The sequence below is a fragment of the Monodelphis domestica genome, chromosome 2 (genome assembly GCF_027887165.1).
Source record: "Monodelphis domestica isolate mMonDom1 chromosome 2, mMonDom1.pri, whole genome shotgun sequence".
NCBI classification, from domain to species: Eukaryota; Metazoa; Chordata; class Mammalia; order Didelphimorphia; family Didelphidae; genus Monodelphis; species Monodelphis domestica.
The window spans coordinates 282,933,126-282,959,313 of NC_077228.1; the positions used below are offsets into that span (position 1 = coordinate 282,933,126).

General features: G+C 41.2%; 1 long non-coding RNA gene across 3 annotated transcripts; it reads left to right on the plus strand.

Annotated features, from left to right (window-relative positions):
* Positions 1–206: 206 nt before the first annotated feature.
* On the plus strand, positions 207–24,821 carry LOC103098681 (uncharacterized). Of its 3 annotated transcripts, none has more exons than XR_008916540.1 (4): positions 207–301; positions 1,512–1,626; positions 2,426–2,529; positions 24,226–24,821. It is a non-coding gene; the product is annotated as an uncharacterized LOC103098681 (long non-coding RNA). The 3 variants fall into 3 exon arrangements; XR_008916539.1 differs by lacking the exon at positions 24,226–24,821 and adding an exon at positions 9,554–9,624; XR_462507.3 differs by lacking the exon at positions 24,226–24,821 and adding an exon at positions 5,568–6,362.
* Positions 24,822–26,188: the final 1,367 nt, after the last annotated feature.

Consider the following 26,188-nt stretch of genomic DNA (forward strand, 5'->3'; position numbering starts at 1 on the left):
TCTCAACTCCCACATCAGAAGAGTCCACACCACACTCAGCCCTGAGCAGATGCTGCTTTAGAGGAAAGCATATATATATATATATGCCCCCAGCGAGGGCTGTAAAAAGAGCACAATGCATTTGGAGTCAGAGGAGCTAGGGTTCACATGCTGCAACTTGTGATCTGTGTGACCTCACAAGGACAGTGTGAGATCGTTATAGTGAGCCAGATGGGGCATGGACATCAGTATTACCATTTTACAGGTAAGGAAACTGGAGACTCAAACAAGCCAATGACCGCCATTCAGAATTACGGGGCAAGTGAGTAGCAAGTCAAACTTTACCTTCATAAGCCTCAATTTCCTTGTCTGTCGACTAGAATTTTTTTTAAAAACAACCCTTAGATGTCCCTGGATTGGGGAATGGCTAAACAAATTGTGGTATAAGATGGTGATGGAATACTATTGTGCTATAAGGAATGATGAATCAATGGATTTCTATATGAACTGGAAAGACTTCCATGAACTGATGTGGAGTGAAATAAGCAGAACCAGAAAAACATTATATCTAGTAACTGAAACACTATGGGACAATCAATTGTAATTGGATTTGCTACTAAAAGCAATGCAATGACCTAGGACCGTTCTGAGGGATGTATGAGAAAGAATGCTATTCACATCTGAGAAAGAAATATGGGAGTAGAAATCCAGAAGAAAACATATGATTTATCATTTGTTTACATGGGTATAGGATTTGGGGGTTTCATTTTAAAAGATTATTACAAAAATGAATAATATAGAAATAGTTTTTGAGTCATAATATATGTATAACCCACTGGAATTGCTTAACTCCAGGAGGTGGGGAAGGAAGAGGGGAAGGAGACAACAAGAATCATGTAACCATAGAAAAAAATTTAAAACTTTTTAAAAATAAAAAACAAAACCAACAATCCTCACTTTCTATCTTAGAATCACTACAAAGCATCAATTCCAAGACAGAAGAACAGTAAGGTCTAGGCAATAGGAGTTAAGGGATTTGCCCAGGGTCACAGCTAGGAAATGTCTGGGGCTAGATTCAAACCCAGCACCTCCCTTCTCCAGGCATGGCTCTTTATCCATGCACCTAGCATTTATTAAGTGCATACTGTTTACTAAATGACAGAAAATGAGCATGAAGTAGTCTGTTGCTCTGAATGTTCCTAAATCATTACAATTCTAAATTCTAAACATTACAATCCAAATGATTTTGAATATCAAGATTCCAGTTCTAAATCTACAATTTTACCTAGGTGGTAACCACTCTGAAAGTAGGCTTTCTCTTTGTTCTCTCACAAGACCTTAAATGATCCTAGGTACTCTAGAATTTTAATTTATTGTGTTGATAATTTCCCTTCCATCCCCACCAGTCCTGCCTCCATCCTATGTTCAACTTAACACTTCCATCAATCAGTTCCAGGAGCTCTATCACTGTTTGCAAGACCCTGGACAAGTCATTTAACATTAGTTAACATTAGTTTCTTCATCTGTGATAGGTACATCAGTCTCATCTTCATCCTTCCATTGGCTCAGTTCCAGCTTATGAGAGCAAGAAGAAGTAACCAGAAGACAGAGTGAAAAATTGTAGCTCATGTTGTTCAGGAATATGAGGTGAATTAAATATGGTAATTTTTTTCTAAATTGTTTAGTAGTCTGTTAGAGAAGAATTGTAAACATTTATCAAATAAGATGACAGATCAACAGCAGAGAAGGTTACCAAGGTACAAGAAATGAAGGAGTTTGGGTCCTCTTCTAACCCTCCTCCATTCTGTTTGTCTGCTGACATAGTCCAGTCGTTCACCTTACCCTGGCCCAGAACTCTGGGTCCTTAGCACCTTGTAGGAGCTCCCTGCCTTCAGATGCCTGGAATAATCACCAATTTGTAACTTTTGTTTTACTCCCATATCTCACTCTGGCAGAATGAGGTCATAGAGGTATGGGGTCATCCTAATATACTGGACTTCAAAGAGACCTTAAAACAGAATATTAGGAAACATAAACTTTCAGGACTGGAAAGGACCTTAGAATATCGGATATAACATCTTAAAAAAATAGAATAAAATGTCAGACCTAGAAAAGATCTTAGGGGCCACCTTACATTGTATATAATCATCACCTTACCTTGACTTCTGTCTTGCCACTGGACTTTGGTGACTTTAGAAGAGAGAATGAAGCTTTGTATAACTCTGCCTCACTTAAATTCAATACACTCACAAGTCAAGACAATGACCCCGTGATGTCACTGGTCCTCTTTGAAAACTAAGGACCAACAATAATAGTTTATAAATTCATTGCCTATTATCTAATTAGAAACTCACACTAACAGTAGGAGATAATATCTAGTATTTAGATAGGTTCTACTATGTGTCAGGAACTGTGCTAAAAGGCTTTCCAAATATTTTTTTTTCAGATGCTAATCCATCTCCAGGCATTGGGAACAGACATCACTATCTCTATTTTACTGATGATGAAACTGGTGTTATGAAGCAGTAAATGATTGACATTCAAAATTATGTAAGTGCCAGAGCTAGGACCAGAAGCCAGGTCTTTTGATTCCTAGCCCAATGGCCTCAAATTTATATTATGCATACCCTAACTGAGTTCAGGAATGGGAAAGTATATATACATATATACACACACAGATGAGATAATGAAAGCAAAGTTAAGTGACTTGTCCAGGATCATACAGTTAGGAAGCATCTGAGGCAGCATTTGAAATCAGATCTTCCTGACTCTAAGCCCAGCCCTCTATCCACTGCACTATTTATGATGATGATGATAATGATGATGTTATCTATGATCATTATTATTTCCCCTAATAAAAATAAATCCATTTATGAGAGTTAATCAATTGACAGTGCTAAGGATTTTGGTGAGGAGACCCTTCTGTCCTAGGTCTTCAGTAGCTGTGGTTGCAGCCCCTGCCAGAACAATGGCCAAGCTGCGTCTTCACAGGGATTGTTTTCCAGGTGATGGCTAAGGGCACTGCACTGGAAGTATCTTGGGTTCAAGATCCCAGGCTGTTTTGAGCTGAGAGACGTTCAAGGCTCTGATGGGAGATGGCAATCAAAGTGGTCGGAGATGTCTGGTCTTGGCAATTGCTATCTCCTATTTCTCCCTCAAGATTCCTAGCTGCTTCAGTTAGGCTGGCTTGTCTGTCTGTTCTGTGTGGAAGTTAGCTGGCAATTGGTAGACATGGATAGTCCCTTGACAGTGAAAGCTCCAAAGATAACTTCAAAAACAGCATAGTCTGTCAGGGAAAGAATGCTAGCTCTAGAATTAGGGGACCTGGGTTTAAATCCCACCACTGATATTACCTGTGCAACCTTGGAAATATCACTTAATCTCCCTGAGCCTCAGTTTCCTCATCTGTAAAATGAGGGGGTAGCTAGCCTCGGAGGACCCTTCTGGTACTAATTCTATGATTCCTGCTCTTAGGGAGCTTACAGTCCAGGAGGAGGAAGGCATGTACACAAATAAATATATTAGAATTTCTATGTCATTTCTTCTGTCCATATCCCATTTTCAGCACCAATAACTTGTTTAAATAGGTCATGCTAGAGTTATTTTAATAGCGCACCATATCTTTTTCTCATTTTTATTCTTTCTTATGGCTTTCCACTAATTTTTATCTTGGTTCTTGTAAGTCAGGGATCTGACTATACATAGAGATATGATTCAAGAATGACTCCCACATCAGTAATGAGTTGTTCCCTATCTTAAAATAGAATGAAGGAATGAATTATTAAATGAATGAATTAGTTAATAAAAGAACAAAAAAGTATGTTTTAAGAACCTGATTTATATTGTGTACTTCGCTAGATGCTATACATACAAATACAATATTGAGACAGCCCCTATCCTCAAGATGCTCACGTTTTAGCAGGAGGAGACAATCTATATGGGGTGGCCAAGGATGAGAGTTTTGTCTGAAGTGTCTCTCAGATAGTGAGTAGAGGAATAAGACAGAGAACTAATTTAATTACTATTACCAAAGCAAGAAATGGAAAGAGTGTAAAGAAGGATGGGGAAATAAGGAAATGGGGGCAGAGACTTATACCCAGGGTTAAGGAAGATGACAAGATGTTCAGGTAAGTCTTGGTCTCATGTTAGACAGCTGGATTGGATATAAAATATGATCTACTACTAGCTAGAGTAGCTCCAGTTATATAGTAAATTTCTTCTCTTTCCTGCTTGTCCTATCTAGGGCTTGTTTCTTAAAATAATAATAATAATTTGAAAAATGTATCTTCTGTCTTTGAATTTATTACTATGTATTGGTTCCAAAGCAGAAGAGAGGTAATAGGGGTTAAATTACTTGCCCAGGATCATACAGTTAGGAAGTATCTGAGGATAAATTCAAACCCAAGACCTACCATCTCTAGGCCTGGCTCTCAATCAGCTGCCTCCCCATCTCACTCACACACTCACACTCACACTCACACACACACACACACACACACACACACACACACACACACACACACACACACAGAGCCAACCTAGCTGTCCCTACCCTGTTTTGTTTGACAGTGTACAGGAATGAGTTCTACTTTACAAATTAATGTGGTCCATAAGGTCTTTGGCTTTTTTTATTCCTTATTCCTGATCCATATTTCCTAATATGTTTTTCTATATTTTTTATTTATTTCCACCTTTTCTTTAAAGTCATTCAATTAGAACATTTTATTGAGTTCTTCATAGAATGTCTCTATCTTTTCTTTATCAAAAACACCAATTTTAATAATTTCATACAAAAGTTTAAATAATGTAAATAATCACCATAACAAGAAGTCCACATGTGCCTGAAAAGCACTTTAGTAGGCACTTTCCCCATATTTTTTAAATACTGAACTTAACAAAATTCCACTAAAACCATACTCTATATAGATAGTAAAATAGAAAGATTTGTATATAAAACTATGAGTCTCTACTGAGTGCAGTGATGATGTCAAACTCAAATAAAAATTCATTCCTGCTATTGTCTGAAAACCATCAATTAGCATTGCCTGTGTTGTATTATATTCTTATTTATTTTGTTAAATATTTACCAATTACATTTTAATCCAGTTCTAGCCTCACAGGGGAGTTAGTTTTACAGACACTTATAGGTCCTATGGATAGCAAATTTGACACTTTTGATATATAGCTTTTTTCTCTTTTTAAGCATATAATAAATTTAACATGTTACTTTTATCACCATCCTGCTTGTATGTGATTCTTTCTCTTCATTTCAAAAAACATGTTCCAATAGTCCAATAGCCCTCTTGTCTTTTTTGGGGGGGAGGGGCAACCCTCTCTCTAGCTTCCCACTCGCCAAAACTGAGGGAAAAAAACAACAACAAAACCTTTGTAATGAATCTGTATAGTGAAGGAAACCAAATTCCCAAATTGGCTGTGTTCAAGAATGTATATATATATATCTCATCCTGCAATGGAAATCTATCACTTCTCTATAAGATGGGTAGCAAACTTTATCTTTGATTCTCAGAGTAATTTTGAGTCGTATCACTCAGAGTTCTTAAGATTTTCAAAATTGTTTACTTTTACAGTGTTGTGTCATTGCATATATTGTCTTCTTGGTCCTGCTCACTTCACTCTGCAAGTCTTCCCAAGTTGCTTTGAAATGATTGCTTTAATCATTTTGCATATACAATCATATTTCATCATTGTTCAGCCATTCACCAACTGATGAGTACTGCCTCAGCTTCTGATTCCTGATCTGTAAACTTTCTGAATGCCCAGTATATAGATATGGAAGCTGAAGGCAACACCAGGTCAGAATAACTTATTTGTATGGTCTTATGGAGAAAGATAGCAGAAGATTAGGAGCAATCTTGCCTTCACAGAGGGAAAAAAGCCAGTTTAAAGAAAATTTTACTAGATACTCAGATCATTAAAGTCATTTCAAAGGCATAGAGGAAGCCAGAAGAGGGACAACAAAGATGGAAAATATCTGAAGATTTAAAAAAAAACTTTTTACCATCAGAGAAAGAGAAGCCACTACACATGAATTATAACATTACAGTCTTAGATGTGTCTATAAAGAAATGGCACAAAATAAAGCAAAGATGGGAAAGCAGATGGATTAGACCAATGGTACATAGAAGTATATACATTTCTCCATGCTGAAGAAAGTAAACTGTGATGGTATTGAAGGCTTCAATTCACTAAAAAGAAGGAGGGGAAGATGCCAAAGGTCTCCACCAAATAAAGGTGACCAAGGAATATCAGTGTCTAATCTATATGGTCATCTTCTTTTCCATGTAAAAATTTATTAAAATAATATACACAGGAGCAGCTAGGTTATACTAGGCTCAGTAGATAGACAGCCAGGCTTAGGAATGGGAGGTACTGAGTTTGAATCTAGCCTCAGGAATTTCCTATATGGGTGACCCTGGGCAAGTCACTTAACCCCATTGCCTAGATGTTATTGATCTTTTAGTATTGATTCTAAGACAGAAGGGAAGGGAAGAAAGGAGGGGAGAGAGAGAGAGGGAGAGAGAGAAAGAGAGAGAGAGAGAGAGAGAGAGAGAGAGAGAGAGAAGGAGGGAGGGAGGGAAGAAGGAAGAAAGGAAAGAGGGAAGGAAGGAAGGAAGGAAGGAAGGAAGGAAGGAAGGAAGGAAGGAAGGAAGGAAGGAAGGAAGGAAGGAAGGAAGGAAGGAAGGAAGGAAGGAAGGGGAAGGGAAAATAGCACACTTATTGAGGGCATCCTTGATGTATTACTGATATAAGACAAACAGGCTTTCATAAATTATATTCCTTAGGAGATCACATTTTTTGCCATCTCACAATGAACTGAAAGACATAAGGGTACAAAATCTCACTGAGTAGTAGAATTATTCTGAGTAGTGGATAAGTGAAAATACCTACCTATTGGATCAGGCTTGGACAGACTATGCCTTAAATCCTATCCAGACATCTGCCAGGAAACCTCAGCACAGGCACAACATCTGCCCTGCCTCTCCATGCATGCTTCCCCTCCTGTACCCCTGGCTCCCACCCCTTGCTTTACACTTTGTTCTCTGGCAACATGAATCAAATCAATTAAATCATTCCTGCCATTGCTACTCAAAAATGCTTTACAGTCCATTGCCCTGTCATTCCATGCAAAATCTCTAGCTCTCTAGACTAAAACTCCATTTCCAAAGCCTGGTTCTCCTGTATATGTTATATCCCTCTACTTAAATGTAAGGCCTGGAGGGCAGAGATTATCTTACTTTATTACTTATATATGCCTAGTGCCTAACAGTGCCTAGGTACCTAGTAACTTCTTCCCTTACTTTCTAACAACTCTAAGACAAAAGTGCAAAAGCTAGGCAACTGGGATGAAGTGACTTGCCCAAGGCCACACTGCTAGGAAGTGTCTGAGGTCAAATTTGAACCCAGGACCTCCAGTCTCTAGATCCAGCTCCCAATCCACTGAGCCGCCTAACTTCCCCCTCCAATATACATACTGACTCTCCCTTAAATACCCTAACCACTCAGTTCCTCAACCTACTCACTTCCCATGGCCTTTTCCTCCACACCACCTCAATCACACACAGAAATGGCCATAACCTTGATCTTGCCATCATCCACAAATACACAAACTCCAGGTTCAAGAATTTCCAAATCTCTTTATCTGATCATAATCTATTGGCTTTCCACATCCCCCCCCCCCCACCTTTTCTTACCAAATTCTATGCCTTGTCCATATCATCACCTCCAATCCCTTGATAACCTCAGTTCTCTCCCTGGATAGCACCTTTCCACTAGACACTCTTTCCTCTTTTCTCCCATCTTGTTTCTTTGGTGAACCAATTCAACTCTACAGGCATGGCTCAGAAATATTCTGTTCTAGACCATCACAACAAAGTGAATCACCTGAATTTTTTGGTTTCCCAGTGCATATAAAATTTATTTCCACTATACTATATCTACTAAGTATGAAATAGTATTATGTCTAAAAAACCCATATACATACCTTAGCTTAAAAATGCTAACCATCATCTGAGCCTTCATGAAGTCAATCTTTTTGCTGGTGGAGGGTCTTGCCTTGATAGTTGCTGACTAATAAGGGTGGTGGTTGCTTAAAGCTGGGGTGTCTGTAGCAATTTCTTAAAATAAGGCAACAATGAAGTTTGCCACATCAATTCACTCTTCCTTTCGTTAAAGATTTCTCTAAAGCAGGAGACACTACTTGATAGCATCTTCTTTAAAACTAGAGTCAGTGCTCTCAAACTCTGCTACTGTTTTTTAAAAATATTTTTATTTTCTATTTTTTAGTTACATTGTTTTTTGACATTTTAAAATTCAGACTTTCCCTCCTACCCAAAGCAAAGAATAATTTGATGTTGGTTATACCAGTAATTTTTGTGTAATACATATATCCATGTCTCTCATGTCATGACAAAAAAAATCACATATATAGTAGAAATCTCTTGAAGGAAATATAGTGGAAGATGGCACACATGAATCTGCACTCAGATTCTAACAGTTCCTTGACTGTGGATAGCATTTTTGTCATGAGTCCCTTGTGGCTATTTTGGAGACTTGCTTTGCTAAGTATGGTTTAGTACTTCAGTTGATGCCTGTATAATGTTTCTCTTGCTGTATACATTGTTCTCCTGGTCCTGTTCACTTCACTTTGTATCCATTATATAAGTCTTTCCAGGTTTTTCTGAACTCATCTTGTTCACTGTTCCTTATGGCTTAATAGTATTCCATTATAACCATATACCACATCTTGTTTATCCATTCCCCAAGTGATAGATAACTCCTCAGTTACCAATTCTTTGCCACTTAAGAAAAAGCTATTAACTATATTTTGGTACAGGTGGGTTTTTTTTTCCCATATCTCTGATCTCTTTGGGATATAAACCCAGGAGTGCTACTCCTAGGTCAAAGGTGGTGAATAGCTGCCTTTGAATCTAGATCTATAGTGCTCTTCAGAATGGTTGTATCAGTTCACAGTTCCACCAATAGCATATTAGTGACCCAATTTCCCACATCCCCTCCAAAATTTATCATTTTCCTTTTCAAACATGTTAGCCAATCTGGTAGATGTGAGGTGGCATCTCAGAATCTACTGTTGTTTTATCAATTAAGTTAATGTAATATTCCTTTTTTATTTTAATTTTTTTCAGATTACATATCAATACAATTTTTGATAATTTCTTTCTGACATTTTGTGATCAAGGTCTTCTCCCTTCCACCTCTCCCCTCTTCCCAAGACAGCAGATAATATAGATTGTACATGTTATATCATACAATGCATATTTTCATGTTCATCACATTGTATATCACTTACACTAGCAAAAAAAAAATCATGGAAGAAATAAAGTTAGTATGCTTCAATCTTCATTCAGTTCCCATCAATTCCTTCTATGGCAGTGGATCACCTATTTTGTCATTAGTCCATTTTAGCTGTCCTGAATTCTTGCATTGCTGATAATAGTTAAGACACTCACAGTTGATCTTTGTACATTATTGTTGTTACTGTGTACATTTTCCTGGTTCTGTTCACTTCACTTTGCATCATTTCATGTCTTTCCAGGTTTTTTTGTGATCATCTTGTTCATCATTTCATTTAGCACAATAATGTGCCATTACAATCATATAACACAACTTGTTCAGCCATTCTTGAACTTACAAACTTCTCTTCAGTTTCTAATTCTTTGCCATCACAAAAAGAGCTTCTCTAAATATTTTTTTATACAGGTAAGTCTTTCCCCCCCAACTTTAATCTCCATCTTACTACAACTGTGGTAATGATATTGTTGAGTCCAAGAGTATGCACAGCTTGATGGCCCTTTGGGCAGTTTATGTGATAATCTTCAATTCTGTTATATCTCAGGGAATAGAGAAGCACCAGGAGAGAGAGAAAGATGGGAGAATGGCCAGTTGGTGGAGCAGTCAGAACACATACAACATTTATCATTAAGTTCAGCATCTTATATGGGCATGGTTTGTGGTACTGCAAAACAATTATAATACTAACATCAAAGACCACTGATCACAGATCACCATAAGAGATAATAATAATGAAAAAAAGTTGAAATACTTTGAGAATTGCCAAAATTTGACACAGAGGCATGATGTGAGCACATGCTTATGAAAAATTATACCAATAGATTTGATCAGCACAGTGTTGCTGTAAACCTTCAATTTGTGTATATATATATATATATATATATATATACACACGTATATATGTATGCATATATACACATACACACACATATATATGTTCAAAGCATAATAAAACAAGGTATATTACAGTCTGTATACCATCCTATTCTCTTAAGTCCCCAGTCCCCATTTCCTGTGATCTGTTGTAGCATGCTGCCAAACTTTTGGATCACTCCCACCTTCCTGCTTACACATGTGCTACTGAATAAAATTGGATAAAAATCACCTAACAGTTCTGACTGGGTACCCTACAAATTTATGTTATACAACCTCAAATGGGTCTTCAATATTGCTGGGCAATCCTATTATACCCCACTTATCAACTCACTATCCTACTCTTCCAAACTTCTTCATCTCTCTTCAAATTTCCCATGGCTCTCTCAACCCCTGACCTCTAAATCAATTTTGCCTCATATTTTATAGGGGGGGGGGAAGAGAATTTGCCATGAGCTCCCACTTCTCTCCTCTTCCTGATGTCACATTATTCAGATGCCTTCTGTCATTATGTCCTTCACCTGTTTCATCCAAAAAGGCAGCTTTTACATCCTTACAAGGTCTACCTCTCCACCTTTACAAATGATCCATTTCATTGTTTTCCCCAACAGACTGACCCTACTGCCATTCCAACTTTGTTATTTATCTTCAATTTCTCTATCTCTCCCTACCTACTCATTTCTTCTCCTACTGCCTACTCTAAGGGTTAAATTAGGAGTTTCTACAAAATAAGAGAGCAGCTTTTAATAATTTAAGTTTTAGGGGGCAGCTGGGTAGCTCAGTGGATTGAGAATCATGCCTAGAGACAGGAGGTCCTAGGTTCAAATCTGACCTCAGACACTACCCAGCTGTGTGACCCTCAGCAATTCACTTGACCCCCATTACCTAGCCCTTACCACTCTTCTGCCTTGGAGCCAATACACAGTATTGACTCCAAGATGGAAGGTAAGGGTTTACAAAATAATAATAATTTAAGTTTTAATGAAAATATAGTAGAGTGGTAAAGCCAGAGAAAAGAAAACTTCTAGCAACTTTTAACAATAACAATTTAGTTTAATTAAAATAGAGATAGTAGAAGAATATAGTAAAATGAATATAGTAAAGAAGAGAAATATAGGAAAGAGATAAAGAACATTTCCTAATGTCTATACTAGTTATCCTATAACTACCTATAATTACTACCGAAAACTGCCTATATCTACCTATAACTAACAACTACCCCACAAAGTTCCAACCCAATCCAATCCAATCCAAACCAACCCAATCAGAATTTAATCCAAACCCAATTAGGTCTGTCAATGAAGACCAGTCACCTTCCAAAAACCAACTTCCAACCCAAAAAAGATCAAAAAGCCCTCTAAAGGCTAAAACCAATTTAGTAAATTCAGGTCCGCCTTTATATTCCAGCAACTAAATGCCAACCATCAACCCAATGCACTCCCAGCAGCCAACTTCCCCCACAACTGCCAGCCCTGTCAGTAACTGACAGCCTTTTATATCCTTTTTCTACCTCACTTCCTATCTCTATGGTTTTCCTTCCTGTCACTATGTTTTCTACTTCCTATCACTGTGGGCTGGTTAATCCCTACACATCTCTATGGTAAGGGGACCTCCAGGTCAAATTAAGAAAGAAATAAAGAATTCCTTTTTACACTACAAATATGCCCATTTTTTCTGCCTTCAAAAAACCATCACTTGATCCATTCATGTTCTTTATCATATATCTCTTGTGCTTTTGTGACTAAACACCCTGAGAAGGCTATCTACAAGAGGTTACTTCACTTTCTCTCTGATCACTTTTTTCTTAACCTCTTATAATCTTGGCTTCCAATCCCATCATTATAGCAAAACTGTCTCTCCAAAGCTACCAGTGATCTCCTAATTGCCACATTCAATGGTCTTTTTTCAGTCCTCATTGTTCTTAGCCTTTCTGCAGCTTTTGACACTTTATAACAATAACTAAACTTTATATAGCATTTACTATGTATCAAGGGCAAATAAGTGATACAGTGATTAGAGTGCCAGGCCTGGAGTTAGGAAAGACTATGTTTAAATCCAACCTCAAATACTTATTGTGTGAGCCTGGGCAAGTCAATAAACACTATTGGCCTCAGTTTGTTCATCTGTAAAATGAGCTGGAGATGGAAATGACAAACTACTCCAAAATCTCTTCTAAGAAAACCCCAACCAAAAAGTTGGGATAACTTAGAGTTGGACTCAACTGAAACAGTTGAACAACATGTGTGAGACCCCGTGTTAAGTGTTTTACCATTATGATCTCATTTGATCCTTACAATAACCCTGGAAGCTGGGTGCTATTATTATCCACATTTACCAATTAATAAGCTGAGGCAAACCAAGGCTAAACAATGTGTTTAAGATCATACAGCAAGTGTCTCAAGTTGGATTTGAACTCAACCTCATGCAACACTTAATCCAAATCCACCATGCCACCTAGCTGCCCCTCTATGGGACCTTCATCTTAATATTCTTTTCTTTCTAGATTTTTGGAACACCATTCTCTCCTGGTTCTCCTTGTACCTATCTGAGCAGTCCTTCTCAGGCTTTGTTGTCCTTCAACATCAGGGTTCTGTCTGGTAACCTCTTCTCCCTCTCTACTACTTTACTTGGTGAACTAATTGGCCTCCTGTGGATTTAATTGCCATCTCATGAGTTTATGAGTCTCAGTTTTTCCGATTTAGCCCTAAATTACCTGTTGACCTTCGATTTTGCATCTCCAGCTATCTTTCATACCTCTCAAACGGAATGTCTAGTAGATATCTTAAACTCAATGGGTTCAAAATTGAATTAATTATCTTTTCCCCTAACTTGTTCCCCTTCCTAACTTCTCTATTACTATCAAGGATACCACCCTCCTCCCAGTTCCCAAGACTAACAACCTAGGAGTCTTCCTGAATTCTTCACTGTCTCTCACACCCCATATCCACTCTATTGCTAAGACCTGTTGATTTCACCTTGAAAGTCTTCTCTTCAATATACCCTCCTCTCTTCTCTGATACTGCCACTATTCTGGTACAGACCCTCATATACTCATACTTGAACTATTGCAATAGCCTAGGGGTAAGTCTGCCTACCTCCAGACTCTCCTCACTCCATATCCATCCTCCATTCATGGACCAAAGTGATTTTTGTAAAGCACAGATCCAATCATGCCATCTTCCCTCCCCCTGCCTCCAACTCAATAAACTTCAGTGGCTCCCTATTATCTCCAAGATCAAAGACAAAATCCTCTGGAATTCAAAGCCTTTTACAGCCCAACTCTGTCCTTATCAAACTCCTGGCTTCCCATTGTTCTTATACCTTATTCCTTGCCATATTCTTTCCGATATAGTGACTCTGGCCTCCTTATTCAAACAAAACACTCCATCTCTCAGTTCCATTTATTTTTCTCTGTCTGCCCTCTAGGCCTGGAATGCTCTCCTTACTCATCTCTACCTCCTAGCTTCCCTGGCTTCCTTAGGGACCTCAGATGTCTCTGAGTTTAATTTCCTCATTTATAGATGAGGAAACTGACTTCCAAGGTTAAGGAGTTAAGTGATTTGCCTGGTGTCACACAGCCAGTAAGCAACAAAGGCAGGATCCAAACTCAGATCTTCCTGACTTAGTTCAACATTCTATTTTGCTCATGTTGGGTCATGACAATTTAATAAAAATGACAATTTTATCTAAATTAATTGACTTATTCAGTGCCATGTCAATTAAACTACCAAAGAATTTCATTTTAGAAATAGAAAATATAATGACAAAATTAATCTGGGAAGCAAAAAGTCAAGAAATTCAAAGAAAAAACATTTTTAATTAGGGAGCTTAGCAATACCAGATCATAAATAGATATACAAAGCAGAAATCATGGAAAATATCTGGTACTGTAAAAACAAAATTAATAATCAATATACAACACATAGAAGCAAATGAATATAGACACTATAAATCCCAAGACCCTAATTACTGGATAATCTGACAAAAATTGCTAGGAGAATTAGACAAGTCTAGAAGAAATTCCATTTAGATCAGAATCTCATACCATATATCAAAATTGCCTCCAAATGAACAAAAAAAAATCAACAACTAACTATGAATGGTTATATCATAAAGAAAATAGAGAAGCAAGGGAGGAGGTACCTTTTGCAGCTCTGGAAAAATTCAAATTCATTATGCGTCAGAGAGCACTGGTAGGTTTAAGCACCAAATCCTGAAACAATGAAGAGCCTCCTGACTCTCAGGCTACCTCCCCCACATCTTCCTCCATACCTGAGACCTACCCTGGAAAGTATGAGCATATATGGTCTATTACTTCCTAACTCTGAAACCATGTTCCAATGAACTCAGCCATTGTTCCTGACATATCAATCTATTCTCCAAATTCTGGATCTTCACTTCCTGGATCAAAATGTCCATCTTTGGTGATGACTGTCTTACATGTATTGTTTACCCCATTAGAATGGAAGCTCCATGAGGGCTTCCTTGCTTTCATATATGTATCCCCAGTGTTTAGCTATAATGCTTGCCACTAAGTAGTCACTTACTAAGTGTTTTTTCACTTATTTGGAAGAGTTTGGTTGAATCATTCACACCACAGGGGCAACTAGGAGGCTCAGTAGACAGTCTTGGTTTTAAATCTGACTTCAGACTCTTCTTGTCTGTGTAACCCTGAACAAATCAATTGCCTAGCCCTGATTGCTCTTCTGTCTTGGAACCAATAAGTTACATAGCCTCACAATCCTCATGTCTGTATATTGATAGACTAGCATCTTCTCAGTCTCATATTAGTATTGATTCTAAAACAGAAGACAAGGATTAAAAAAATATGACTGAAGAAAAATCAAGCAAATGGAGTGAGCACACTACAAATATGATAAATAAGGAACTCTAAAGAAGACCTCAAATAAAGCTTGTCTTCAGTCAGTAAGTCAATAAACATTTATTAAATACTTAATATATAACAAGTATTGTGCTAAAGGCTGGGAATACAAAAGGAGGCAAAATATAGTCCCTGACCTCAAAGAGCTCATGATCTGATGTGGGAAATGACATGCAAATAACTCTGGACAGGCTATATACAAGATAATAGGAAATAATTAGAAGAAAGAAGGCACCAGAATTAAGAGGGGTTGAGAAAGGCTTCCTGTAGAACATGAGGTTTTAATTGGGGCTTGAAGAAAGCCAGAGGTCAGTAGTCAGGTCTTCCTAATTCCAAGTCCAACAATATTTTCACTTTGGATGGTCAGGCATGGATGGATTGTGGTCGGCCTCATTGAAGGGCATATTCGAGTTGTTGAGCTCAAAGATATATTTGAGTACAAGTTAGAATGGAATAAGTTCCCAGGAGAGGTCAAAAAGAGAACAATGAAAGATGGAGGAGGGAGTGATGACTTCTACCTTGGGGGATTGGGGAAGGTTTAATGGAGAAAGTGACAGCATATTTGCCTCAAACCAGTAGAGTGTGGGAGCAGCCAGGGCTCAGATCCCAGATCCAGAGATTCACAGATTGAATAAGAATTAAGTTACATCACCTCACAATCCTCATTTCTGTATATTCAGACTAGCATCCTTTCTGGCTCCTATTTTTCATTCTACCCATTATCCTTGGACACAGTCCCTTCTACTGACCCTAACATAGAAACCCCACAAAGTTTGCCCATACATACTCTCTTTACATACCTGAAAAGTCTCCTACCTCAAACCAGTACCAACATTTCTCTAAACCCAAGAGAATCATAGCCTAACTGTACCTTCTACCAATCCTGCCTGATTTTCTCCATCCAGGAGACTCTCTAACCAATCCAAGGACTGCCATTTTAGCCACCAGGGGGAGTCTTTCTATCAGATGATCAGATGACGTCTTGGGTAGGGGTACAAGTGGCAGCCAGTGACAGGCTAAAAGGCTGGTTCTTTCTTTAGGGCCTTTAGGGGCTTCCCAGGTTGCCTGGGAAAGTAGATTACCCCCACTCCCAACACACATACCCATATTAATTTCCATACCTAGTGGAGCAGACATCTTCTGCCTACCTACCCAAATACCCTAAGAACCAACTGGCCAAACTAGACATTGTGTCATTTCTCAAATCCTGATCCAGGTTCCCCCTTCCACTAGTCAAATTTCCTCCAGGAATGCTAGAGATCAGGGTCAGCTTCACCATGCATTGAGTCAGGGCCTTCCAGAGTAAGGAGAAAGACTGAAGCACCAAAAATTGTTATGGATGCATGATTTCAGAAGGAAGAAGCCTCCTCTGTCTGTCTTCCACTCCCCCACTCCAAGGCCTAGACAGGGTAGATCCCAGCCTTTGGTGTGGGGTAGTTCTTAGTCTGGTTCCCACATGTTCTAGGAAGATTTATCTCTAGCCGAATTCTCAGTCTCCTCCCCAAAGTTGAGTGTGTGTGTGTCTGTGTGTGTGTGTGTACACACTCACTCACAGAGGCCTTTTAACCTTTGACCTGGGCTTTCAGGGTCGGGAAGAAGGCATAAATTCAGAGGCCCAAATAGGCTGACCCGATGACTCTTGCCTCTTCACCTTTCCCCCACTCTCCTTCAGCCTGGCATTAGAATTTAAATGGATTGACTGGATTAGAGGTGTGGAAAAGGAAGCAGATCACCAGTAGGAGAATAGCAGGGCAGCAAATAGTTGTTTGGTTGGCTGAAGGTAAAGGGAATCCAGTGCCTAATGGAAGTGGAGCCCAAGGATGGAATAAATAAGAAAAGAGAAAGGGTATGTTGAGTGGAAATACTCCAGAAGGTCTGCTTCCTGTAGGGAATGGAATGGTGCTTTGCAGAAACCGGGGGAAGAGAGGAGAAATAGAGTATCTGATAAATGAGGATAGGGACAGAGATGGGGGGGGGGGGGGATCTATAAGGGACAAGACATCGAGGGATTCAGAGGAAGAGTGCGCAAAAACCCCTGGGGGGGGGGAGAGAGAAAGAGAGAGAGAGAGAGAGAGAGAGAGAGAGAGAGAGAGAGAGAGAGAGAGAGTCTCAGAAAACCAGAGAATCGAGACATGGGGGAGAGAGACACAGAGAGAGAGAGAGGAAGGGAGAGAGAGAGAACGAGGAAAAGAGGGAGAGGGAAAGGAAGTCAGACAGACAGACAGAGACAGAAAGAAGACATCCAATCGAGGTGGTGGCTCCTCTCGCCCCTCCTCTCTGGCGAGAGCCATCCTTGTTGGCCCGGGAGGGGCCGCGCCCGCGGGGAGATCCTTTGTGCCTGGCGATTCTTCAGCCGGAACTGGCCTCTCTCTAATCCGCCCACCTCCGGCTCCGGCCGCTGAAAGGGATTCCCCTCCCCTTCAAACCCTAGGGCAATGTCCGGGGTGGGGGGGCACGATGCCCCGCTGCAGAGCCAGACTTACAATCACCTGGGGCAGGCCTCTGGCTGGAACTCCTTTGCCAAGCTTCATCACCTCTCACCTTAGCCTAGCCAGGAAGAGATCAAGGGGCACCTGGCAGAGGGACTTTCCGGTTTCCCCAAGGCCCAATTGACTTCTTAAGCATCTTTCTTTTCCCTCTCCCCGGAGGAATTTACCTTGGATTTCCTCATCCCGCCTACTTTTTCAGGGGAGTAAGGAAGCTCCAGTCAACTCCTTGGAGTCGCTAGGTACTTAGCTTATCAGGCCGCATGGGGCCAGCAGAGGTCACTATGAGTACACACTCTATAGGGAGCTCCCTGGGGGCTCTGGGGTGAAGGGAGGGTGAGGAGGAGGGTAAGTCCGGAGGTAATACTGTGTGGTATTTGCTCCACCTGCTGATATACCCCAGTTCTCCTTGCTTCCACAGCTCCCACCTTGTTACAACAGCCTTCCCCCTCCTCCTTCCTTCTATTAGTACCCCTGGGAAGGATGTGGAGCTGCCTCAGACCAACAGACCAGCGACCAGGGTGGCGGAGGTACCCTGGCGAGGGCAGCTTGCCAAGGACGGAAGCATAAAAAGGAAGGGAGGGTGAAGAAATTCATTCGTAGGAAAACACCCCAGCACCTGGAGAAACAGGAGCTGGGGGTGGGGGAAGAGCTGCGGAGGGTGGTCGCTCCAAACCTTGAAAGCCTGAACCCAGGAGAAACGATAATTCACAGAAGTGTCTTGCTGCCTTCGGCCTCCTCCCCATCCCCCATCCCTCACAGCCTCTGGTTTCAAAGGCAGACAAACAGTGCACTGTACTGGTATGGCATCTCCCTCTAAATCTTCCTGTCTTCAAGTTCTTGTAACATGAGCCGTTGGGGAGCTGACCCTCTCTCCCAGGGCTGAAGGGGACAAGGCAGAGAACAGAGGGGGTGGGGAAAGTGGATTACTAGTGTCCCATCACCATCTCTCCTGACTTTGCAGTCCTACCATTTATCCAGCTGCCCCCTTCCCTCCACATCTTCTGACCAGCCTTTGTACCACTCCATCCTGAAGGAAGCTCACCTTTGCCATCAATCTGGTCATTATGGCAAAGGAAGTAGGCTTTAGCCCATGCCAGGATGCATGTATATGCTTCCATATGTGCATGTGTGTGTACCTGTTACCTATCAACCTAGAAATGTCTATATAGGCATGGCTATACATGGGAGCCAGGGTAATCAGACAGGTTCAGAAATTCATTCCTTTGACTAGGGGCATGACTGATGAGGGATCAAAGTGACAAGAGAGCCCTGGATTTTGGAGGCAAGGAGTATTAAGATTAGGAGATGATGGTAGGTAAAATTTGGGACTGAGCTAGAGAGAGGATTAGAGATGGTGTTGGAGTAAAGGATATGGAGGGTTAGGAATGTGAATATAGATAAATTTCATATTGGAAGTGAGGATAAGCATAGAATTAGGGTTGTGAGTAAAGGTAGGATTAGGGTTATATGAGTTAGGATAGATTCATAATGGGTAAAAATTAGAGGTGTTGTAGATAAAAGTTCAGGTACAGTTAGGGGGAGAGTAGGGAGAGGAGAGAGGTTAAGGGAAAGGATAGCGTTAAAGAGGGCAGTAGGGATAGAATTTAGGTTAGGGATGGAGTTGAGATCTACCACTGAACAACAAACATTTAAGGGCCTAGTATATGCTGAGAACCACATGAAGGACTGGGGATACAAAAACACAAATCAAACAGTTCCAGTTCCGCCCCACCCCCCTCACATTTTAAAAGGCAAGTTGATGGAGGCACATTTAAGGTAAGTAGAATTGGGATTAGTCTGGAGATATCCTGGGTGTCCATTTCCCTGTTAAGAATGCTGGTGGGCAGAATGTGGTTGGAGGGAGGGGTTCATCCACTAAGAGCACCAAAGGACAAATAGAGGAAGTCTCCTGGATTAATTTTCTATCAAACAAGAGGCTTCACTGCTTCAGGAGAGATTCTAAACTCTCTCCTTAAGAATCTTAGTCCCTAGGTCTCCTCATCCAAAAGGCATGAAGTCAGTAATTACCTTCAAGAATTGTCTTCCTCCTTTAGATGGGAAGGAAGGAAGGAAGGAAGGAAGGAAGGAAGGAAGGAAGGAAGGAAGGAAGGAAGAAGGAAGGAAGGAAGGAAGGAAGGAAGGAAGGAAGGAAGGAAGGAAGGAAGGAAGGAAGGAGGGAGGAGGGAGGGAAGGAAGGAAGGAAGGAAGGAAGGAAGGAAGGAAGGAAGGAAGGAAGGAAGGAAGGAAGGAAGGAAGGAAGGAAGGAAGGAAGGAAGGAAGGAAGGAAGGAAGGAAGGAAGGATGGAAGGAGGGAGGGAGGGAGGAAGGAAGGGAAGAAAGAGAAGGAAAGGAGAGTGAAAAAAGAAAAGGAAGTCTCTCTTCCTCCCTCCCTCCCTCCCCTCCCTCTCTCTCTCTCTCTCTCTCTCTCTCTCTCTCTCTCTCCTCCCTCCCTCCCTCCCTCCCTCTCTCTCTCTCTCTCCCTCCCTCCCTCTCTCTCTCTCTCTCTCTCTCTCTCTCTCTCTCTCTCTCTCTCTCTCTCTCTCTCTCTCTCTCTCTCTCTCTCTCTCTCTCCACCCCCTCTCTCTCTCCCCTCTCTCCTGTGTCTCCTTTCATTCTCTCTCCCCTCCTCTCCTCTCCCCTTTCTCCTCCTGTGAGAGCTGATGCAGTTAATTGGAGCTTCTTGAAAGTGCACATTAACACACAGAGAGCCAAGGAGACGTCTTGGCAGCGAAATATCATTATCACTTCTTGAGCTCCAGCCAAAATCCCCTCGCGGTCAAAACACAATTCTTTAAACTAAACAATTAAAGATTTGTGCAAGTGTTGCTGCCATGAGGTATCAGCCTGGGAGCGGCTCCCCCCGCCGCCCAGTGTCAGCATAAGTTAACAATCTGCTCGGCTGGGGGAGCCAGGTGATAGGCTGAGAGCGACACCCTGTGAAGCTGCGGCCGAGGGAGTGGGAGAAAAGTCTCAGGCGAAACTGTAGCGTACAGGTTCTGGGGAGAGGGATGCCACCCCCAGCACCCCCACACCCCTTTGCCTGCCTCCCTCCAGGAAGAGCTGAGATGAGGAACTAACTAGGCACCCTGGAGTAGGAAAGAAATCTCCTGGGCTGCACCCCCAAATCCTAGATTGAACAGAAAAGACTCATGGAATTTCCCTCACTGCCCTGACCTGGCCAACTATCCATTAAATTGCCGGGCAGGTAGTTCCTATTTCTTACTGGAGCCCCCGAGGTCAGCCAGGCAAACTAACCTTCTCCACTATTGCCTTCAGCAGCCCAAAAACCTGGGGACTTTTTGCTGAAGTTTTGATTTCTCCCCAACTCTCCTTACACTAAAGAGCAAGCGTATTGTGTAACTTATTTATCAATAAATAATATTAAATAAAAAAGAATACTAGCAGGATAGTGGCTTGTCCCAGGATCATTTCTATCTGGGCTCCATCAAAAAGAGATGAAAGATGAGATCATGATAATAATGATGATGATGATGACCTTTACAGATGAAGTCCTAAATTCAGATGCACTTTAATATATGTTTGCTGGTATAATGGGATTTCAGTTCCCAGCCAGAAGGTCCCTCAGAGGCCAGCTAATACAACCACCTCATGTTATTGAGAAAAAAATTTTGATCCTTGAAACAACCCTGAGAGGCAAGAAGGGCAAGAATGTTTATCCTCATTTTACAGATGATGAGCCTGGAACTCAGGAAAGTTAAGAGGTTTAGCAAGCAAGGGATAAAGCTATCTCATTGGACTCTACTCTGGGCTATTTCCCATGGAACCATGGACTTCTAAACCTAGGGAGGGGGCCCAAATTTTTGCTGACACCCTTCCCAATGCATCCATAGGACGGAAGGAGGGTGGGAAGGAGGGGAGAAGGAAGGATTAAAAAGAAGATAAGGAAAATAAAGGAGAGAAAAAAGGAAAGGAAGGAAGAAAAAGGCAAAGAGGGAATAAAGGAATACCTAAAGTCAAGTACCTGCCCATGTACCTACTGTAGATAATTGAATATGGAGAGACTCATCCTGGGGAGCCTCTGTGTATCTGTGATCACTTGTAACAAACAACAGTAACAAAGATAGTAAGCCTCTCCCATCACGCTTCAAAACAATTCTCTCTAAGATTCTCTCTAAGTACAGGACATTTCAGCAAATCAATAGGCATTACTTGTGTTATGGAAGGAAGGTGTATGTGTTGTGGGAGGACTGGGCAAGTGGTTGGTTCATAGAATCAGCATTTTTCTCAGTGCTCCAGGGTCTCCTAGAGAACTGAACAGGCAGAGTTCTGTCTCTGGCTTGTTCCCTCAAGGAAAGTCCCAAAATTTATCTGAAGAGTATTCCCACATTCAACATCCCTCTTGTCACTTCCCCATGGGGTAGAGGACAGAGGTCCCCAGCTCCCTACCTGTAGGGGTTCCCTAGTAGGAATCTTTTCCTTCTCCAGCCCCAAGCTGGATCCTACCCAGTTGCCTCTGGCTTCCACCTATACTTCCAATGTATCCCAAAAATCCATTGTTCCTCACCAGTTCCGACCACAATTCTCCCCTCTTTTCCATCACTCAGCCAAGGGCTGACAGTTCTCAGTTTGCCTGGTTGTTTCCGACGTGTGGTATTTACAATAAACTTTGTTTGAACTTTTGTCTAAGTGATAATAATAATAACACGATAATTATACGGAGTATAACGTACATCCAGCTGTACTTAATTAAGGCTGTAATTTCGCTAAGGGTTTCTGGAAACAGAATAAACCGCAAGCATTGTACCACCAGTACCCCTGCACAGGATAACAGATGAACAGGAGCTGGGTTGGCTAAAGGAGAGGGCCCCCAGGCAGCAGAAGTCTCAAGAAGAGTCCACCAGGCTCTAGCTTCTGGAAAATGGTGCTATCTCAGCTTAAGGACATGTAGGAGGTGTGGCTAATATATCCACAGACTAGAGCAGAATGGGCTTCCTTTAGGAGTTGAACACCATCACTGAATCAAAACTTTTCAGATGAATGCTTGGCACACAGTGTTCAATAACTGCTTTTTTATTCATTCATTTGTTCAACAAGTACAAAGATTTCTTCTGCATTTTGCAGCATTCAAGGGAAAGCATTTTTTCTTGTACTGTGATATTGGGCCACATTGGGCCTTAGTTTCCTCCTCTTTAAAATGAAGGCATTGTACTAGATAAGCTCAAAGATCCTTTCAAGCTTTAACATTGCATCTCTGCAGTCATCCCAAATTAACATTTTTGTCAACTTCGAACTTCTAATTAAAATGTGCCTTACCCTCCTTCCCACAGTCACAGGATGAAGAATCATGGCCTTTAGAGGTAAAACGGTACCTAGAAACCTAGTCCACTCCTTCCATACTCATTTTATAGATGAAGAATGTAGGGCTCAGAGAGGCAAGTGACATAAGGTCATATAGCCAATAGATGTGAGATATAGGTTTTGAACCTATTCCTCCTGCCTCCAGGGCAGCTAGGTGGTACAGTGGATTGATCATTAGGCTTGGTATCAGAAAGACTCCTCTTCCTGAGTTCAAATCCTGTCTTAGACACTTCCTAGCTATTTGACCCTGGGCAAGTCACTTAACTCTGTTTATCTCAATTTCCTCAACTATAAAAATAGATGGAAAAGGAAATGGCAAACCACTCCACTGTCTTTGCCAAAAAAGAAAAAAAGAAAAAAAAAGCCCAAATGGAGTCACAAAAAGTCAGACTTCACTGAAATGATTAAACGACTCCCATCTGGTGGTCTTTCTCCTACTGGTAAAGATCTCCCTTGTCCCAATAGCAATCCCTTCTTTATAGCTTGAGGCAGAGCAAGATCCGAAGGGTTAACAAAGGAATTGGTTTTAATTGTCAAAAAGGGATTGAAGGTAGAGGCAGCAGGTTGAGAGAGAAGCCATCTAAAGAGATGCAGAAATATTCCTGGGTAATAAAATATCCCCTTTTCAGTGTCAAAGTTAATGTTCCGGGCCTCAGGTAAAACTGAGTTCTTATCACCAAGCAACGATCCCTGGAGAGGTCTGGGCTGGGGATTGGAGACTGGAGTGGCTTCTTCACCACCATCCCTTTTTTTTTCCCCTCGGAAAAAGGGGGCCAGTAGTGGGGTCTACTGGTGAAAGTCTCTCAAAGAGGTAAGGTTCTGTATTGTGAACTGGGGAAAAGGGTCTAGACAGTGATAAAGGCACCAGCTGTAAGAAAAGAGGTTTGTAAACCTTAAAGTGTTACATAAATGTGAGCTATTACTTTTATTATTATTATTATTATTAATATTAATGGAACACAGTCTAACAAGCTATGAAACTATGGGACCATACTATAACACAGGCTTTGTCAAGGTTCTCTCCATCTGTCTCTTTGTCTTTTATGAAAGGCATTCTGGAATGATGGAAAGATCACAGGCCTGGGAATCCGGAAACCTAGGCTCTAGTTCACTAATTCAGTGTATGGCTTTGGTCAAGGCAGGTCTGAGTCTCAGTTTCTTCACCTGTAAAATGAGGGGATTAGTATAAATAGTCTCCAGGGCCCCTTCTCGACCCAACATTCTTTCTTGGTTTCTGCCCTTCTCTGTTTTTCTGATTCTTTCTCCCTTGCTCTCATTTCCCCTTTTCGAGGTACTCTTTCTTTTCTATCCCCTCTGTGAATCTTTTGTTTCTGTATCTTTTCTCCCTGCCAGAAGCCCTCCGTGACTGGCTCCCTGAGGAGTGAAGAGAGAAGAACCTCAGTTCCAGTTGTGAATCTCAGTCCAGTGGAATCACCCTCCCACATAACCTCACCATCACTGCCTAATCTTGTTTCTTTTGATATGCTCCTCTTCCCACACCCACCTTTCTCAATGCCAACATATACACAGGGCTGAGGAGGAGAAATATATTGGGCTGGGAATCATGAGATCTGCAGCCAACAGCAGGACAATCATAGGGAGGGATGCACCAGAGCATAGACAACCAGCAATGGTCTTCTGGTCCATTTTCTCCTCCATCAACTTGCTCCAAATAAGAGGACCCTAACCTGAAGGGTTCTGCCTCATTTCTCCCTATTGGTGCCTCCCAACCTCTAAGCACCCCTTCCATGTTCCTTTAAGAATTTGGGTGGCCTTGGTTCCACCTCAGTAGTTGGATCTGGACTTTCCTTTTCCAGGATGACTGCACCAGATCATGATGGATCATACCCTACACTTTAGCACCCTACCCCACCCACCAACTTAATTAGCCTTAGGCACTATAATTCCTAGTTATATCTATGACTAAAAATGTGACATTGGGCAAATGATTTCATCTCTCTAGGCCTCAGTCTTCTTGGCAGTAGAATGAGGGAATTGACCTAGATCTTGAAGATGCCTTCTCATGCTGAGAGTCTATGTTTCTATTCTAGGATTAACTAATTTATCCAAGCAGACACACGTTTTCTGGGCAGCTCATGATAAGACATTTGAACTCTCACATGCATCTGTGTGCAACCAGACCTGTACAAGTCTGGGATTAGACTATGACCTTGCTCATCTTCCACCTGCAGATCTTCCTATGCCCACAGGCAAGCACACACACATCCAAACTTAGATCCAGGCTGTGATGGTGCCATGCACATCCCCTTGTCGGCACTGGGCCCCAAACACTTCGGAGTGTGCCAGCAGTGAGGCCGTGGTGACTCTGACACCGCCAATGGTTTAAATATAGAACTTCATACGCAAGAAGAGACTAATTTTAGCAGGAATGTGCTCGAAACTTTCTGAGGGTTCTGTTCTCTGGCTGTTTCCTCTGTGTTCATCATTCTGATACTGGAAGGAAACAGAGTTGATCCCTTCCGAAAGTTATGTCTATCTAGTTCCAGATCTCCTGTTCACACTCTGCTCCTTCCCTTTCCAGAAGATTCTATTTGCCCTTCTCTATCTGCTTTCTTCTAGTCTTTCTGACCAACTCAGAGCTTCTTTATGGGGCCCATCCTGGGCAAAATTGTTCTGAGAGCAAAATCTGTTTTCTGTATTAACTACCTCCACTTTGCCTATACCTCTTTTCCTTCTTTCAGCCAGACCCCCCCCCCTTCTATGGCAGAGGTTCTTAAACCTTCTTTGTCATGGTCTCCTCTGGTGATCTAGGGAAGCCTAAGAATCCCTTCTCTGAATCTTTTTTTTTCATCTAATTTGAAAAACATTTTAGATGTATGTGCTTTTATCATTTTAGCTGCATAAAATGAAACAGTATTACAAAGGAAACTAGTTTTATTATAGTTTTCAAAACACTTAGAACAAGTTCATGTACCCCAAGTTAAGAATCCCTGATCCCCTAAGCCTCTTCCTAATTCACAGTAAATTATAGGCAGCCAGAGTTCAGATTGGGAAGAGACTTTAGCAATCATCTGGTCTGATATCTTCATTTTATTGATGAGGAAAGTAAGTGACTTTACCAAAGTCACATATGTAGAAACCAGCATGGTTATCCTTTCATCTTAAAAGAGGTTCATGTGGATAGAGCAAAGTTTGAGCCAAAAGAGAGGTAGGAACCTGGGGGCTGAAGATCTTTGAAGGCAGAGCTAGATCTTGGTTGACCCTTGAAATCTCATCCTGTAAGTGACTGCTTGTTGTTAAGTTGTTTTTCAATTGTGTCCAACTTTTTGTGTCCCTGTTTAGGGTTTTCTTGGCA